General features: G+C 39.2%; 1 protein-coding gene and 1 pseudogene across 1 annotated transcript in view; one reads left to right on the top strand and one right to left on the bottom strand.

The window, feature by feature from the left end:
* The window catches only part of SLC4A10 (solute carrier family 4 member 10), a 477,442-nt gene that overhangs the window by 397,902 nt on the left and 59,075 nt on the right, over positions 1-20,465 (bottom strand). The window lies entirely within an intron of this gene.
* Positions 10,794-18,655, top strand: LOC100994852 (uncharacterized protein C17orf80-like; annotated as a pseudogene).

Raw genomic sequence — 20,465 nt, 5'->3', positions numbered from 1 at the left:
GGTACGCAACAGCTTAAGGTTCAACGTGCATATGGGTGCTTTCCATCTGAAAATCTTCTTCTAAGTATAGATTTTCCTTCCCTTCAAAGAAAAAGGGAAAATATTCAAGGATAGGTGCCAGTGAGGTTAATCATCTTTGGTCATTTTAAGAGCGGTTTACTCCTTGCTTTTAAATAACTTGCAAATAAAAGCAAGAGAGTTTGGTTAAACTTCCAGTTCCCAAAAATAACTGATTGTAAAACTATTTTTTCTGTCTTTCTTTAAGCTCAGAATACTTTCTTACTAATCCTTTTTTCACTTTTCCAAAGCCATTTACCCACCAATAGACCCCAAATCTTAGAATTTAAATTGACAATATGTTATCTGTGACCTAGGCTTTAGTGCCACTTAGTGTTCAAATGATAGAATTACAGCAAATCAAACCAAATCTAGCATCGTTTAGTCTGCTGCAGCCTCAAAATATTTCCTCAGGATTTACAGACATTAATTTGAGGCCTCTGATTCCTACCTGCTTTACTCTGCCTGATATATATGAGAAAGACAGGAAACTCAGCATATACTAGATACCTGTCGGGAGCTAGCTCATACGAAAGCAAGGAATGAGTGCCAGAGATCTTTTTTTCGTTCTTTCTCAGCTTGAATCATCTACTACTGTGCCATGTCTCCAAATATAAATTGACTTACTGAAAGAAGAGGAGAGAGAGAGAGAGAGCATTTGTTTGGGGGAGGGGAGGTTTCACGAATTCAGGAATGAGACGTAACTAATAAGTCCCACGTTAACAGAAATTAACATATCAATAGAAGTTTATCAACAAATACCACCAGTTATTGAGAACTAGGTTATGTAATCTTAATTCTGTTAAATAATATAAAGTAAAATAAGCAAGCTGGCATCTTCCATTTTGCACAACAAATTTCATGCCAATTTTGCAAAATTTTTATTCCGTAGAAAAGAAGAAAATTTTGAACACTGGTATATTTTATTAACAAGCAATGAATTTAAAAGCTAAACACTGGATACTCATAGGCATAAAGATGGCAACGATAGATACTGGGGACTACTAGAGTAGGGAGCAGGGGAGGGAGACAGCCAAAAAACTATTGGGTACTATGCTCACTACCCAAGGGATGAGATGATTTGTACCCCAACCTTAGCATAATACAATATACTTATGTAACAAACAGGCACATGTAACCCCTGACTCTAAAATAAATTAAAATTGTTGTTTAAAAATTTTTAAAAATTGGAGAAGTTTTTCTAATAAAAACAGAATATAGGAAATATATTAGAAAGAATAGAAATCGGCAAATATAAATGGGAAGAAGTTAAAGAAAAGAAATAATGATAAAACTATGGACAAAAAAAGAGTCAAAAAAAATTCACATGGAAATAATAAATAAAACATCATTCAAGTTTACCCAGGAAAAACATTATGACAACTATCCATTAGAAGACTAAAATAAAGATCCACCATGAGGAAAAGGATGGAAAGATCAAAATTTTTCTCTTGTAAATCTGTGATTATACTTTTTTAAAATCTTACATGCAAAAAGAAGTAAATTAAAGAAATTTTCTGGTAACCTTTTCTTTTTCTTTTCTTTTTTTTTTTGAGATGGAGTCTCCCTCTCTGTTGCCCAGGATGGAGCGCAATGGCGCGATCTCCACTCACTGCAGCCTCCGCCTCCCAGGTTCAAGTGATACTCCTGCCTCAGCATCCTGAGTAGCTGGGATTACAGGTGCCCGCTACCATGCCCAGCTAATTTTTGTATTTTTAGTAGAGACGGGGTTTCACTATGTTGGTCAGGTTGGTCTCAAACTCCTGACCTCAGGTGACCCACCTGCCTCAGCCTCCCAAAGTGCTGGGATTACAGGCATGAGCCGCCATGCCTGGCTGGTAACTTTTATGTTTTTAAAAAAATAAAATTTCTTTATTGTAGAAACTTTGGAAAATTAAAAATAAGACCCACTCATATTCTAACTAGAGAAAATCAGTTAATATTTTCATAAAAACATTTTCAGTGTTTTATCAATACAATAACGTACAATTTTTAAATGGAATCTTAATGAGTTAATGATCTGATTTATTCCCTTAACACATAAAAAGCCATCAAAAACTCTTTATTTATTTATTTTTATTTTTATTTATTTATTTTCTCCCAGGCTGGAGTGCAGTGGCACGATCTCGGTTCACTGCAACCTCCTCCTCCAGGTTCAAGTGATTCTCCTACCTCAGCCTCCTGAGTAGCTGGGACTACAGGGACGCACCACCACGCCTGGCTAATTTTTGTATTTTTAGTAGAGACAGGGTTTCACCAGGCCAGGCTGGTGTTGAACTCCTGACCGCCGGTGATCCACCGGCCTCGGCCTCCCAAAGTGCTGGGATTACAGGCGTGAGCCACCGCACCCGGCCCAAACAACTCTAAAATATCACTTTAAACAACTACTGGCATTCCATTTTATAGATGTATGCTAATTAATCAGTCTTCTATTGTTGAACATTTTGGTTGTCTACAGTTTCTAGCATTATAAACAAATATTGAGTTAACATCATCATAACTAAATCTCACATATACACAACTATTTTCTCAGGATTCAAAACTAAAAATTAAATTACAATGTTAAAAACTATAACTGAGTTTTAAGGGATTTTGTGGGTAATTTTCCCAATGAAAGGATTTACCAATTGTCTGGTTTTTCCATATCTTGCCAAAAATGAACATAACCATTGTTTAAAACTTTTGTCAGTTTGATAGACAAAATGTTCTCTAGTTATTTTCATTTCCATTATTTGTTTTCCAGAGAGAAAATAAATATTATATGTTTACTAGCCATTGGGTGTCTTTGCAAATTGCCTGTTGATGTCTCTGGCCACCTGTAAAAATGGAGGGAAGTGTAGCTTAGTGGTTAAGAGTACAGACTCCAGGGTCAGACAACCCAGGTTTGAATCTTTCACTCATGACTAACTGTAAGACCCCTTTAAGCCTTAACTTCTTTATCTATCTATAAAATAAAGATAATAAGAGTACCTAGCTCTCCAGATGAAAAGATGATCTGGTATGTGCAATATGCTCTTATATTTTAAGAGCTCTTTATAAGGATTTTCACCCTTTGTTCACCATATGTGTTGCTCCCATTGTTCTGAGTTGTCAGTTGCCTTTCAATCTTGTTTATAGTGGATTTTGGCAGACAGTTTTAAATTTTTTGTAGTAAAATCTATCACTCTTTTCTTCAAGATATTTGCCTTTGGTATCATGCTTAGAAAGGCAACAGATTTAGAGAAGGAGTAAAGATAGTACAACTTTTTCAGGAAAGCAAAATATATCTGGCATGTGTATTGTGAATAACATAAAAATCCAACATTCCTCTTCCTATGCACCTCTACTAAGCAAGCACCATTTTTAAATAACGTCAGTCTGAAAAAGAAATACACAGAAATCACAATGTCAAGTAACTATACCCACAACTTCCAACGATCATGGCCTATTGAGTTCCCTAGTTGGCCTAGATCTTCATCTTTGCCTTAAATAAGAGGGATATAAATATACATATAGACATACCATAGCAAATTAAATTAAGTTCCTCTTTTTTTAACCAATTTCCCAGATGATTGTGAAATATTCATAATGAAATTAATCATTCCATAAATCAAAGAAGTAGCCAGAATCAGTCACATCTGAGATAATCTGGTGTGTGAGTACAAATTTATTTACCCTACCCTCAGCAAATATAACAAAAAGACTTTCAAGGTTTAAGGAAAATAAATCACTAATAAATTAGCAAAGTACTGATCATTTGAACCAAGATGATGTTTTCTCTTCAGCAAAGGACAGTACACACAAGCTGAAATACCAAACTATGACCTGATTCTTATCCATGTCACACACAATAGCATTATTTATCAAGGCCTAGTTACAGAGACAGTATTTAATCAACTAATGTCTCTGAATTAAAACTATAAGCAGCTAAACATAATTGAAATATTATAATAATTTTTCAAATTTATATTAATACTAATTGAATTTTAATACCTAAAATATCTTAATAGTTAAAGAATTTTTGTGATAAGTTAAAGTTCAATCCAATATTATATTTTTATTCCTAATTCATATAGCAGTTCAAACCAAAAAGTTACCGCTGGCCATATAAAGGACATGTTTTTACTTATTACAAGAAATTGAATTCAAGCTTGCCACTTTGGAAACACTAACAGTAGCAATAGATTATGCTACATTTTAAGAAAACACACAAAGAATTATTCTTGAAATCTCAGTATTCCTATTGTGCAGATATTTGGAACAATTGTTTTCTTCTTTCATAGCTATAAAATTGTGGTTAAAAATCAGAATCATAGAAAAGGCTACTGGTTTTCTCAGGGTCACAAAAAAGTAAGTAATAGCATGTCAGTGATAAATTTTTCTTAGTCTGCTACTCTATTCACCACAGTATGTAATTTCTGCCTTAAACATCTTAAAATATGTAGAAAGTCATAAGAATTGCTAATACTACTTTTCAGCACTGTCATATTTTGTCCGCTGAGCCAAACATACCAGATGTCTTTAAATAAAAGATTTAGACAGCATAAAAATAAAGCGTTATTGTATATGGGCTTTTTAAAAATACACCAATACATTAGGGATATCGTAAGGTTTGAATAAATGCTATTCCAGAAGACAGAAAGTTTACAGATACTAATACTGAAGGCAAGGAAAGATGATGACCATAGATGCAAATGAGAAGAAGAAAACAGTGAAAATTAACATAACACTCTGCATGATAAAAATTATTTTATTTATTTTAACATAATGAGCCAGAACCATATATTCCCACTGACATGGTTTGGATCTCATGTTGAAATGTAATCTCCAGTGTTGGAGTGGGGCCTAGTGGGAGATGTTTGGATCGTGGGGGCGTATCCCTCATGAATTGTTTGGTGCCATCACCTTGGCACTGAGAGAGTCCACATGAGATCTGTTTGTTGAAAAGCGTATGGCACCTCCCACTCTTTCTCTCTCTCTTGTCCTGCTCTGGTCATGTGACATACCTGCTCCCACTTCACCTTCTGCCATGAGTAAAAGCTCCCTGAGGCCCCCCTAGAAGCCAAGCAGATATGGATGCCATTCTTGTACGGCCTGCAGAACCAGAAGCCAATTAAATCTCTTTTCTGTATAAATTACCCAATCTCAGGTATTTATTTATAGCAATGTAAGAGTGGCCTAATACACCAGTTTCCTGGATAAAATATGAGTATTTCATTTCCTGAGATTAATATAGTCCCATCAGTGTATAATTCTAGTAGATTCTATGAAAAGCTATTGTTGATAAGTAGGCTGAAATGACTGTAAGGGGATGAAGGAACTGTGAGGTGACTATTAGGATTAACTAGATGCTACTACGTTTAAACACACACACTCACAACTAGTGACAACAGAACTGTCTGTGAGAGCAGATTTGAAACAGTAGCTTCATCCTGAGCTCCACTTGTGCATCTGGTAGATTTACACATTTCTATCTAGTAACTCTAGATGTTTAGCCAAACATCTCTCTCCCCTATTTCTAGCCACAGATGTCATACAGGACTAGGTAGAAAGGAAAAGATAGATGAAGGCAGAGTGGCAAGTCTTACATCCAACACATGTAAAAGGATATTAAAAGATATGCATAGACATAAATACAAACATTAAAAAGTCATTATTTTATTTAATTTTATTTTTGGACCTCTAAACTTTTTAATGGACTACTGCTCCCCAAAGGGTACCCTGTTTCTGCTGGCTCAATGCCTCAGAACTTTGGTGTTGTTGGTCTCAGACACCACTTTGCCATCCACTGTCCTGCAGGCAGTGGTCTGTTGGATGGTTTGCATGGAATTGCTCCTGTCCAGGGCATCACCAAGATTGAAGTCCTCCCCATATTCCAGCAGGCAGCTGGCAATCTCAGCCTCCAGCTTGACCTTGATATTTGGCAGGGCCTGTACTTGTGGGCTTGGGGCTGCCCCTCTGCCCAGGTCTGTGCCAGCTCTGACTCCAAGTGCCTCAGGACCCAGTTTAGCTGCTCCATCTGCATGGAGTGGCAGGCCTCCACTTCTCTCAGGCTGTTCTCCAAGCAAGCCTTCAGATTTCTTATCAAGTACAAGTCAACTGTACATCTTAGCTCCATGAGTGTCATCTCAGCAGCTCTGATCTTGGTGGACTGTGTGGTGACCACTGTGGTGCTCTCCTCAATCTCCTAGGACCAGTACTTGTCCAGCTCCTCTAGGTTCTTCAGATCCAGCTTGTTGTACTAGGCCCAGATGTCTGCCATGATCTTGCTAAGGTCCTGAGATTTGGGGGCATCTACCTTCACAGTCAACCCAAAGCTGGCAATCTGGGCTTGTAGGCCTTTTACTTCCTCTTCATGGTTCTTCATGAAGAGCAATTCCTCCTTGAGAGCCTTGATCTCTGCCTCCAGCTGCAGCTGAGTGACATTGGCGTCATCGACGACTTTGTGGAGCCCATGAATGTTGCTCTTCACAGACTGATGAAAGGCCAGTTCTGTCTCATATTTGACTCTAAAGTCATTAGCAGAAAGATGGGCTTTGTCAATCTGCAGAATGATGTGGCCATTGTTCATAGAATTTGCAAAGATCTGAGCCTTCAGGTCCTCAATAGTCTTAAAGTAATGCCCGCAGTCTCTTACCTTGGTTCCCTTCTTCTCCAGGTTTTCCCAAATTTTGTTCTCCAGCCTCTAATTCTCAATCTCCTAGCTCCTCACTCTGTCCAGGTAGGAGGCCTGGTGGCTGTTCAGGCTTTGAATGGTCCCCTTGTTCTGGATGCCCCGCATTCCCACCAGAGCCCTGGCCATCCCTATGACCAGGCCTCCAGACCCCCAGTGTCCCCAGAAGCTGGTGGGGACACAAAGATCCAGGAGCCCAAGCCCCTGACGCCTGCATAGAGGCTAACCACACTGCTGGCAGGCTGGACGCTGTGGCTGGGTGATTGGATGGAGCCCAGGGACTGGTAGTTGGTGGAGAAGGTGGTGAAGCAAGTGGTGAAGCTCATGCTGTCCAGGGAGGAAAGCGAGAGGACAGGTCTCAGGTTGTGCCCAAAAGTCATTATTTTAAATATCCACTAAAATAGTTTAGAGATTATTCACCATTGCCTGCAGAAAGTGTAAAATATCAACCGGACACAGTGGCTCACACCAGTAATCCCAGCCGTTTGGGAGGCCAAGGTGGGTGGATTGCTTGAGCCCAGGAGTTCAAGACAAGCCTGAGCAACATGGCAAAACCCCATTTCTACAAAAAATACAAAAAATTAGCCAGGCACGGTGGCGCGTGCTTGTAGTCCCAGCAACTCGGGAGGCTGAGGTGGAGAGATCACCTGGGCCTGGGAGGTCAATGCTGCAGTGAGCCTAGAGCATGCCACTGCACCCCAGCCTGGGCAACAGAGTGAGACCCTGTCAAAAAAAAAAAAAAAAAGAAGTGTAAAACATCCTTAGCATGACAATATATTAAAGACTTCAACAATCTGGTCCTAACCAATATTTTCAGTCTAATCTCCCACCATTCACTCATAAGAACCCCTTACTCTTTTCACACCAATGCATGCCATTCTTTAAATCCAAAAAAATGTTCTGCTTCCGTGCCTTCAAACAAGCCATTTCTTTTGTCTAAATCATCTTTTTTTTAGCTAACCTAGACAACTTCTACTCATACTTCAGGACACAGTTCACTTATTACAACATGTAATAATTTGCTTATTTGGGTGTTAGCCTCTACAAGACTAGATTTCAAACTCCTAATAAGCAAAAATTAATCTTACTTATCCTTGTGTTCCTAGCACCAATTACACTCGTAGGCATACAGTGTTGAATTATAAATGTTTGCTGAATGATGAATGAATGAACAAATATTCAATCAGGACTCATAGAGATTTTTAGGAGTGGTAGAACCTGTTTTTCTTTCCTCTCCTTTCTCTTCCTCCTCCCCTCAACTACCCCATTCTCATCCACTAAAACCCCTAACCTCAGCAGCAAATAAAAGATCTTTTCTATAAGACACATTATTCCAGGAAGATGAAATAAATATACTTTTCCTTATTCCACCTATTAGGTAAAACTAAAAACCCTGGACATAATATGTAAGGCAAACACAGGAAGACTCTGAAAGGTGGAGAGAAGATTGCTTGCTAGGAACATCAAAACCCAAAGAACAACATGGTCATGTGTTGCTTGGAATTCATTTTTGCCTAATATATCTGAGACCTGCAGCTGAAGAAGCCAGAAACATGAAAACACCAACATGCATGGGCAAAATAGCCTGAACGAAAGCTTGTTCTCTCTAGCTGAAGGCCAGGAAAAGGGTGGCCTAGTCAGACAGAAAATTTTTAGACAAGAAGTGCTCTATTCCAGCCTAACCCCATGGAAAAAGCTGTTGCTCCACTCCCATCCATGCCAATGAAGGCCACGTGGGGAGCCTACACTTCCACCCTCATGAGACAGTAATGAGATGCTCCAACCCCCTCACCAGAGTGGTATCAAAGAAAGCCAAGTAGGGAGCCAGGACATTCATCCAACTGGCCAATAACATGATCTCCTCCTCCCTGCAGTGTGAGTAAAAACCACACAAGGAGCCAGAACTTCTACCCCCATCAAACAGTAATGAGGCACCCTCCTCACCCCACTGAGGTAGTGTTAGAGGAGGCCTACTAAAGAATCAAGACTTTCACCATCACCAAGCAATAATGAGGCCACCCCCACCACAGTGTCAATGGAGACCATGTGGGGAGCCAGAATTCCCACCCTCACCCAGCAGTAATAAGGAGTCCCTCCCATTCAAGTGTCAGCAAGGCCAATTGGAGAACCTAGACTTCCATTCCACCTGATATTAACAAGGTGGCACCTCCCTCCTTCCACTACTAGAGTGGTGTCAGAGAAGTCCAATCAAAAGGGAAGGTTTAAATAAGATTTAGAGTCTCATAACATAATATGAAAATGTCCAGATTTCAATGTCTAGAGAACAAACATAAAAATCACACGTCACACTAACAACCAGAAGGTCTCTACTGAGTGAAAAAAAGTAATACATGCCAACAACAGATAATAGAGGTGCTAGAATTACCTAACAAAGATTTTAAAGCAGCCATTATAAACTTATTTCAATGAGTAATTACAAACAGGCTTGAAAAAATGAAAAAAAAAGCTTTAGCAAAGAAAAAGAATGTCTCAACAAATAAATGAAAGATATAAAGAAGAACCAAACTGAAATTTAGAACTGAGAGATAATAGTAACTGAAATTTTAAAAGGCTCAGTGAATAAGTTCAACAGCAGAATGGAGGAAATAGAGGAAAGAAATGATGAACAGAAAGAGCAAACAATGCAAATTACTCAGTCTGAACAACACAGAGGAAAAAAGACTTGAAAAAAGTGAACATGCTTCAGGAACCTTTGGAAGTATTTTTTAAATGTAATATTTGTGCCATTGAAGCCCTGGAAGGAGAGAAAAATGAGGGCAGGGATGAAAAAGTACTTAAAGAACTAATGGCTGAAAACTTCCCACATTTAGCAAGAAACACAAAACTACAAATTCGTGAAGTTGACTGAACCCCAAACAAGAGAATAAAATAATACACAGGAAGACATACCATAATTAAAATTAGGAAAACTAAAGACAAAGTGTTGAAAGCAGCCATGACACCTTATATATAGGGGAAAGCAATTTGAATAACAGTGAGTTTCTCCCTGGAAAAACCATGGAGGCCAGAAAGAAGTAGCACAGTATCTTTCAAGTGAAAAGAATTGTCAGCCCAGAACTTTACACCCAGTGAAATTATCCTTCAGGAATTAAGGAGAAAGCAGTACATTCTCAGATAAAGGAAAATTATGATAGTTTTTCAAAAGTAGACCTACCCTAAAATAATAGCTTTAAAAAAGCTCTCTAAACACAAATGTTAAAAGAAGGAAGCTTGGAACATCAGAAATGAAAAAAGGATGTAGCAACAGAAATATGGGCGAATAAAATGGGCTTTCCTTTGCCTCTTGAGTTTTCTAAATTATGATAGAACATTGAAACAAAAATTATAAGACTCTATTATTTGGTTCTAAATGTATATGTAGAGTAAATATGACAATTATAAACAAAGGAGAGGAAAGGGATGGAGGTAGCATTTATATACTTTATGCAAACTGGTAAAATAATGATGTCAGTAGATTGTGATAAACTATATATGATGCAACACCTAAAGCAAACTTTTTAAAAAAAACTATGCAAAGAGATACACTCAAAAACACTATAAATAAAACAAAATGGAATACTAAAAATTGTTCAAGCAACCCACTAGAAGACAAGAAGAAGAAAACAGCTAAGAGAACAAACATAAAACAAAAAATATAGGGTAAATTTAAGTCCTGTTGAAATAGGAAAAGTTCCCTTGTTCCCCACACAGGGCGTGTGATGGGGGTGTGGCTCGCTTCTTCATGACTTGCTGCTCAAAACCCCTAGGGGGAGCAGGAAGATGGGCAGGTCATGGGGAATGTGGGCTCTGACCTATGGCAGCGTCTAGGGGTGAATGTTTACAGCTCCTGAGGCCCCAGTGGGCATGTGTTACAGTGTGCTCTTTCAGTGTAGCCTTTCAAAGGCGGCTTGTGCTAATCAGCGCAAATTGCCTTATCGCAAGGACAGAGGGCTTTCTGTATCCCGGGTTCTTGCCTTAGTGTACCTGAAAAATCGGATCACACATGGGCTTGGAGAATGACTGCAAGGTTTTTTATTGAGTGGTGGTAGCTCTCAGCGAGGTGGATGGGGAGGCCAGAAGAGGGATGGAGTGGGAAGCTGGTTTTCCCCTGCAGTCGGTGTGCCCAGCGGCCAGACTCTCCAACCGCTCCAGCCAAATTCCCCTCAGGTCCGCATTGTTGCGCCGGTTGATGGCCTGCCAGCATCTGTTGGTGCCTGTCGGCGTGCTCTTCAGCCGGTGTGATCTTCTCAACGTCCAACCATTTGTGTGTTCCACCAGTGTGATCCTCTCAATGTCCAGCCACTTGCATCTCTGCCCACTAGGGTCTCAGGGTTTTTACAGGAACAGGATGGAGGCATAGCAGACCAGGGTGGTCTTGGAAAATTCAACATTTGGGCACGAAAACAGAAATGCCTGTCCTTACCTAGGTCCGTGGGCACAGACCCGGGGCGGAGTGCTGGCCAGGGACCCCACCCTTCTCCTAGCATTTCCCTGCCCCCTATCCCATATCACTAATTAAAAAAACAGTGGATGAATGTATTTTAAAACAACAACAAAATACAGGTTGGGGTAGTGGTTCATTCTTGTAATCCTAGTGCTTTCAGGAGGTTGAGGCAGGAGGATTGCTTGAGGCAAGGAGTTTGAGACCAGCTTGAGCAACATAGCAAGACCCCCATCTTAGATTACCAAAAATAAAAAACAAACTTAGCCCAGCATGGTGGTATGTGCCTATAGTCCCAGCTACTCAGGAGGCTGAGGTGGGAGGATCACTTGAGCCCCTTGATTACTTGAGCAGTTTGAGGCTGCAGTGATCTATAATCACAACACCTCACTCCAGCCTGGGTAACAGAGTGAGACTCTGTCTCTAAAGAAAGAGAGAGAGAGAAGACACAAATCACCAATATCAGGAATAAAACAGAAGGTTTCACTAAAGACCCTACAGCCACGAAAAGGATAATAAAGAAATACTATGAACAACTCTACAAACATAAATTTGACAACTTAGATGTAATGAACCATTTCCCCAACAAACCCAAATCACCGTAACTCACCCAATATGAAATACATAATTTGAAAATCCATATCACTACTAAAATAATTGAATTTTTAACTAAAAAAAAAAAAGAAATCTGCAGGCCTAGGTGGTTTCACTGGAAAATTTCACTAAATATTTGAAGAATAATAACACAAATTCTACACAATCTTTTGTAGAAAATAGAAAGGGAAGAAACATTTTCCAATACGTTTTATGAAGATAATATTATGCTTAGGCCAAAACCAAAGATAGGACCAAAAATAAAAAAATAAAAACTATCATGTTCATGAATTGAAATACTCAATATATTAAAGATGTTAATTCTCCCCAAATTGATGCATAGGTTTAATGCAATTCTTATCAGAATCTCAGTAGGTTTGCTTTTATATTTATACAAGATTATTTTACTATGTATATGAATAATCAAAGAACTAGAATAGCTAAAACAATTTTTTAAAAGAAGAATGAAGAAGAATCAATATACCTAATTTCAGGACCATCTATATAACAACAGTAGTCAAGACTAAGTGATATTGGTCTACAGACACATACACCAATGGAATAGAACAGAGAACACAGAAATAGAACCATATAAATATGCCCAAATGATTTTTGACAGAAGTACAAAAGCAATTCATGGACGAAAGATAGACTTTTCAACAAACTGTTGGAGCAACTGGACACCCATAGGCAATAAAATGAACTTCAACCTAAATCTCACACTTTATATAAAAATTAACTCAAAATGAGTTATATACATTAAAATAAAGTATAAAATAGTAAAACTTTTAGAAAAAAAACCATAGTAGAAAATCAGGATCTAGGGTTAAGCAAAAAGGTTCTAAGATTTGACACCAAAAGCATAATCGATAAAAGGAAAAAAATGACAAACTGGACTTCAACCAAATTAAAAACTTTCTCTCTTTGACAGCATACAAAATGGGAGAAACATTTTGCAAACTATGCATCCAACAAATGTCAAGTACCCAGAACAAATTAATAAGTAAAAAAAAAACCCATTAAAAAATGGACAAAGTACATGTACTGAAAGTTCTCAAAGGAAGTCATACACACAGCAAACAGGCATATGAAAAAATGCTCAACATCACTAATCATTAGAGAAATGCAAATCAAAAGCACAATGAGACACCACCTCTCACTAGTCAGAGTGGTCATTATTAAAAAGTCAAAAAACAACAGATGCTAGCAGGGTTGCAGAGAAAAGGGAATGCTTATATGATGCTGGTGAGAATGTAAACTAGTTCAGTCACTGTGGAGAGCAATATATAAGTAAAGAAGTATATAATATACTTCATTATATATAGTATATATATTATATATATAACAGAAGTATATAATATATATAACAGAAGTATATATAACAGAAGTATATAATATATATAGCAGAAGTATATATAGTATATATAGCAGAAGTATATAATATACTTAAGTCACTGTGGAGAGCAATATATAAGTAAAGAAGTTCTACCATAAAGACACATACACTTGTATGTTCATCACAACACTATTCACACAATGGCAAAGACATGGAATCAACCTAGATGCTCAGCAATGGTGGCCTGGATAAAGAAAATATGGTATGTATACACCATAAAACACTACACAACCATAAAAAAAAAAGAATGAAATCATGTTTTTTGCAGCAACATGGATGCTGCTTGGGGCCATTATCCTAAACAAATTAATGCAGGAACAGAAAACCAAATACCACATGTTCTTACCTATAAATGGAAGCTACACATTGAGTGCACATGTACACAAAGAAGGGAACAATAAACATTGGAGCCTACTTGGGAGTGGAGGATGGGAGGAGAGTGAGAATGCGGGGGAAAAAAAAATACTATGTATCAAGTACTATGCTCACTACCTGGGTGATGAAATAATTTGTATAGCAAACCCAAGAGACACACAATTTACCCATGTAACAAACCTGAACATGTACCCCAAAAACTAAATAAAACTTGGAGGAAAAAAAACATATGTACCATACCATAAGTAATTATAAAGCATACCAGAATTAACGTACATTATGTAATACATTCTTGTACTCTGAGTTTTTTTAATGTTGCTCTTTGAAAGATTCTGTTTCTAAGATGAAAACACAAACTATAGACTGTGAGAAAATATTTTCAAACCACATATCCAAAAAATGATGATATATTAAATATAGAAAGAACTCTTAAAAGCTCAGCACTTTAAAAAAATCTATTAGAAAATGGGCAAAAGGGCCAGGCATCACACCTGTAATCCCAGCACTTTCGGAGGCTGAGGCAGGCAGACCACTTAGGTCAGGAGTTTGAGACTAGCCAGGCCAGCATGGTGAAACCCCGTCACCACTAAAAATACAAAAAAAAATTAGCTGGGCGTGATGGCGGGCAACTGTAATCCCAGCTACTGGGGATGCCGAGGCTAAAGAATTGCTTGAACCCGAGGGGCAGAGGTTGCACTCCAGCCTGGATGACAGAGCGAGACTCTGTCTCAAAAAAACAAAACAAAACAAAACAAACAGAAAATGGGCAAAATGGGCATGAAACAACATTTCACCAAAGAGGATACACAGATGGCAAAGGAGCACATAAAAAGATATTCAATATCACTAGTTATTAGTGACATGGCAAATTAAAACTATGAGATACAACTGCACACCTATCAGAATGATTAAAATTAAAAATAGTGACAAAACCAAATGCTGGTGAGGATGCAGAGAAACTCATACATACTGTATGGTACCATTTATATAACATTCTTGAATGATAGTATTATAGAAGTGGAGAGCATATTAGGGTTATTAGGGATTAAGGAAGGGGTGGGGAGCAGGAAGAAATTCGGTGTGGGTATAAAAGGGAAACATGAGGGACCCTTGTGGTGATGGAAATGTTCTGTATCATGACTGTATCAATATAAATCTCCCAATGTTGCCCAATGGTTACATCTTGTAAAACTATAGTACAATATCACAATATTGTAAGAGTAAGAGTACACAGGATCTCTCTGTATTATTTCTTATAAGTATATGTAAATGTACAATAAAATCCAATTTCAAAGCTTTTAAAAAAAAAAACATCATTTTTCTTAAAGAACTAGAATAAGGAAACAATATTGAGTATCCCACAGTCAACAAAATATATTTCCTAAACATAGTGTTAAATCGAACAATGATTAAACGACTAGGCAATTCCTATTGGCCTATGCTTCATCTGATGGACAGCCCTGTCTTGAGCTTGTGGGTAATTAAAACCCAACTCAACATCCTTGTTTTGTGTCATGATGAGCAATGCAAGTTTACTGTAAAGGGTCACAAGGAACCTTAGAGGTCATCCAATTCAACTCTCATTTTATAGAAGAAAAAATTGAGGGAAGATGGCTGACCAGATTTGATGAAATTGAGAGAAGATGGCTGACTAGATGTAGGTAGTATGTTCCTCTTCCACAAAGAGGAACCAGAATAGTAAGTAGATACTCACCTTTTGAAGAGATGGTCTAAGAGAGCATGCTGGGATTCAGAGAGAGAGATGGGAAGCACCAGAAGTAAGTAAATAGAGGATCTGAAGCACCTTGCCCAGCCAGGGACTGACTAAGAACTGGGAGAGGCTTCTAAACACAGGGAAACAGAAAGAGAGAAACCCCCAGGGCTTAGCTTTTATGACCTTGACTATAGGGGAGACCCTTGACCCACTAGGCCCTTGAGCCTGATGTACAGAGCTGCCTAAAGATTTCACAGAGACATTGCTCTAGAAAGAAAACCCACATGAAATCTCACAAGCATCCAGGCCTAGAGCAGCCTCAGCAAGGTGCCATTTTGAGACCTTAGCTACAGGGGACATACAGACGTGGCTGCTGCCACTGTGCAGCTCCAAGCAGGGAAATGGGAGACTAGGCTCTCCCTTGCACCTCTGGGAAGGTCTCTACTGCCCAGATGCAGGCTGCTATTAAGACTGAGATGTGAGTGGCTAGCACTCTCCACAGCTTCCTAACCACACTGCCTGCCTGGGAGGGGCGCCACCTTCTCTGGTCTCAAGCCCAAGGTATCATTTTAAGAGTTTAATGCTAAGCTAGGCCCCACCCTTGGGCCAAGTTCAAGTTGATGTGGTTAGCCAGCCTCCACTGCCTAGCCAAGGAGGGACAAGGAAACAGCTCTCTTACACATACCTAGAACAACATCCACTGCCTTGCCACAGGCTCCTGTGAGACTGAGACTTGAGTGGACTACACTCTCCATAGCTTCTTCCCCATGCTGTTCACCTGAGGTGGGAGGGCCTACCCATTCTGGTCACCAGCCCACAGCTGGCACCATTCTGAGAGTTTAACACTGAGTTTTGCCCTACTTTCGGGCCAAATTTGAGGTGATGTGGTTGCAGCCACCACCCAGCAGTAGGAGGGACAGGGAAACCAAGCTCTCCTAAGGACAATACCCACTGCCCTGCTACATGCAGCTGTGAGACTGGGGACTAGTCTGCTGAACGCATTGTTGCTTCCAGGAACACCAACACAGACTGTTTAAGTCCCAGTAGGTTGCTCCACCACTGCTACTGCCATCACCCACACAACACCAACAGCCCAGGGACCTGAGAACCCACCCACACTCCTGGCCCACTGCTGCCACTAATAGCTTCTAAGAAAACCACCGGAATGTCCAAGAATCAGCCCTTCAGGACCCACAAAGACCAGAGCCAGTGTAAGCTGTTCTGAGTCCAAAAAAAAAAAAAAAAAAAAAAAAAAAAAAGGCACATTGCCCCACTGCTGCCACCATGGGGCCTGCTCGGGTAGACATCCAAGTCCCCAGCAAAACTTCACTACTACATCGACTAATAACTGTAATAATAAATGTACCCCAATCCATCAGGAAAATCACAGATATCACTGACCCTATGTACTGTTGAAGAAGCCAATGCAAAGATCACACTATCTCAGGCACCCAAAATCAAAGCTAAAATATCCTGCTCAACCAACAATATACACACATCTTCAGGAAAAAATTTTCCCCTATGAAAATAATTTTTCAAAAAATTGGAAAGGGGCTTCCCTGTGGGGGTCATGATGGGGGTTTCCTGGGCTTTCAGCTCTTCCAAGGCTGACATGAAAACTGCCAAACTCTGCCAAACCCGGGAATGGTGATTAGGAAACATGGGGATCTCGGAGAAACAACTGCAAAATTAGTATCCCCCTAAAGGAGCACCAGAAGAGGATGAGTGATATTCCATCCAAAAGAGAAGGCTGTCTTTATTGTATGAAGCCATTTATATGATTAAAATTCCATTTGCCATATTGTAAGATGACAACACCAACTATACCTGCTAATCAAAAAGCCCAAGCAAGCTGTACTCCCACAAGCTAAAAAAAAGGTGGAGGCAACCAAAAATTTAATTAAAGCTACAAAGAGAGAGTTAGAAATGGAGAGTGAGTGAGGTAAGTTATGTTAAATTGATAAGGGGCAAATCAGAATGGACAATTAAGTCCTTTCCACTACTAGCCTTGGTTTGGAAAGAGCAAGTACTACAAAAGCAGATAAAGACATCAACAATCAAATTCCTTCAAAATGTTAAAAAGTACTGAGCCAAAGACTACTTTCCAAGGAGAAACAAAGTCTCCATTTTATGCATCAGAGAACATTGTTCCTAAACTAGAACTTAACAAAGATTTGCCTAAATCAGGGGAAAGGAGATGTAATCCTTCAGAAACTGAAGCACCTTTGCTGGTTAGCTCAATGGAAACTTCTTTGTCAAAACAAGATGGAAAATATTTCTCAGCCATACTTAATGATGTGCAAACAGTTTCTGCAGATCTGAAATTGAAAAAAAATGATCCCCAAAAACAACAGCATCTAGTAAAAGTAGTAGATGTGCCTCCTGGTGATTATTACAGTTCAAAGAATCTCATTGATGGAGTTAAAACAGTAACAATCTCATTGTCAAGCAATGAGAGAGATCCCAAAGGTAGGGATCGCCCCTCAAGAGTCTCCACTGATATTGGAGACACTGAGACTTGGGAAAGAACACAGAATGCTAATTAAGCCTTAAAAATAGCTCTTTAGGCAAAATCTGAGTCTTGGGGAACCAAGAATAAGGACTTAGCCTCAGAGTAGAGAAAATGCAGGAGAAAAGTGTGTCTGGGACAGAAAAGCAGGAATGGCCTGCCATGAGCATGGCTCATAGGACTTCAACACTGACGATTCAGCCACAGAGAAGAAATCTCAAGATGAAGACTCTGTTTAAGCTTGTTCATTCCAAGGGCGATAACTTACAATGAATTTCTTTCTGTAATGCAACCAAGCAGCCAAAGTCTTGCCTCTCTGTCTAGAAAATTTATTCAAGAAGAGAAAGTAAAAGACTGCAGTCATAATTGAGTCTCAGATGTAAAGGCATTAGTGGAGAGTAAAGAACAAGTCTCTCTGGAGCCCATATCTGGCTTCAGTTCCAAGCATTGCACATTTAGTGACTGGGCCCTTTATGTTCACCCCAGGATCACACTTCTCAGAGCCCCTTCACCAATCATGCTACAACTGCTGGCAGAAAGGACCTTTCAGTTCCATGGGGCTGGAGTTGTTTCCTGCTTATCTTGGACTAGGGGTGTTCCCAGGAAAGCCTCAGTGTTAGAATGCAATGGCCCAGAAACCACAGCTTATCCGTTCCCAGAAGGGAAGACTTTCACAAGTTCCTTCGTTGGAAAGAAATTCGACTGATATAAGAAGTTTGAAACCCCCAATCAGACTTACAATCTCCAAATTCTCTCTAATGAAGCTCTTGGGAGCTGTACAAAAAGGCTGGACTAAGTGCAATACCACCATAAAGAAGAGTAGAGTCAGTGGTATCACAGTGCTCTTTAAAGGATACTTCATCCTATTTTGTAGCTGGAGTTTCATGCATCTGAAGCTGCAGTACTGGTGTAAGTAGTGTTGACCTGGACGTCACTTAAGAAATCTTTGGGCTCTGTTCTGTTCCATTGGTCTATATCTCTGTTGTGGTACCAGTATCATGCTGTTTTGGTTACTGCAGACTTGTAGTATAGTTTGAAGTCAGGTAGCGTGATGCCTCCAGCTTTGTTCTTTTGGCTTAGGATTGTCTTGGCAATGCAGGCTCTTTTTTGGTTCCATATGAACTTTAAAGTAGTTTTTTCCAATTCTGTGAAGAAAGTCAATGGTAGCTTGATGGGGACAGCACAGAATCTATAAATTACCTTGGGCAGTATGGCTATTTTCACGATATTGATTCTTCCTATCCATGAGCATGGAATGTTCTTCCATTTGTTTGTGTCCTCTTTTATTTCATTGAGCAGTGGTTTGTAGTTCTCCTTGAAGAGGTCCTTCGCATCCCTTGTACGTTGGATTCCTAGGTATTTTATTCTCTTTGAAGCAATTGTGAATGGGAGTTCACTTATGATTTGGCTCTCTGTTTTTCTGTTATTGGTGTATAAGAATGCTTGTGATTTTTGCACATCGATTTTGTATCCTAAGATTTGCTGAAGTTGCTTCTCAGCTTAAGGAGATTTGGGGCTGAGACGATGGGGTTTTCTAAATATACAATCATGTCATCTGCAAACGGACAATTTGACTTCCTCTTTTTCTAATTGAATACACTCTATTTCTTTCTCCTGCCTGATTGCCCTGGCCAGAAATTCCAACACTATGTTGAATACGAGTGGTGAGAGAGGGCATCCCAGTCTTGTGCCAGTTTTCAAAGGGAATGCTTCCAATTTTGCCCATTCAGTATGATATTGGCTGTGGGTTTGTCATAAATAGCTCTTATTATTTTGAGATACGTTCCATCAATACCTAGTTTATTGAGAGTTTTTAGCATGAGGGGTTGTTGGATTTTGTCAAAGGCCTTTTCTGCATCTATTGAGATAATCATGTGGTTTTTTTCTTTGGTTCTGTTTATCTGCTGGATTACATTTATTGATTTGCGTATATTGAACCAGCCTTGCATCCCAGGGATGAAGCCCACTTGATCATGGTGGATAAGCTTTTTGATGTGCTGCTGGATTCGGTTTTCCAGTATTTTATTAAGGATTTTTGCATCAGTGCTCATCAAGGATATTGGTCTAAAATTCTCTTTTTTTGTTGTGTCTCTGCCAGGCTTTGGTATCAGGATGATGTTGGTCTCATAAAATGAGTTAGGGAGGATTCCCTCTGTTTGTATTGATTGGAATAGTTTCAGAAGGAATGGTACCAGCTCCTCCTTGTACCTCTGGTAGAATTTGGGTGTGAATCCATCTGGTCCTGGACTTTTTTTGGTTGGTAGGCTATTAATTATTGCCTCAATTTCAGAGCCTGTTATTGGTCTATTCAGGGATTCAACTTCTTCCTGGTTTAGTCTTGGGAGGGTGTATGTGTCCAGGAATTTATTCGTTTCTTCTAGATTTTAATACCACACATCTACAACCATCTGATCTTTGACAAACATGACCAAAACAAGAAATGGGGAAAGGATTCCCTATTTAATAAATGGTGTTGGGAAAACGGGCTAGCCATATGTAGAAAGCTGAAACTGGATCCCTTCCTTACTCCTTATACAAAAATTAATTCAAGATGGATTAAAGACTTAAATGTTAGACCTAAAACCATAAAAACCCTAGAAGAAAACCTAGGCAATACCATTCAGGACATAGGCATGGGCAAAGACTTCATGTCTAAAACACCAAAAGCAATGGCAACAAAAGCCAATATTGACAAATGGGATCTAATTAAACTAAAGAGCTTCTTCA

Source organism: Pan paniscus, chromosome 13 (genome assembly GCF_029289425.2).
Source record: "Pan paniscus chromosome 13, NHGRI_mPanPan1-v2.0_pri, whole genome shotgun sequence".
NCBI lineage: Eukaryota > Metazoa > Chordata > Mammalia > Primates > Hominidae > Pan > Pan paniscus.
Note: the sequence above shows the minus strand (reverse complement) of the source record. Positions and strands in the feature narration are given on the sequence as shown.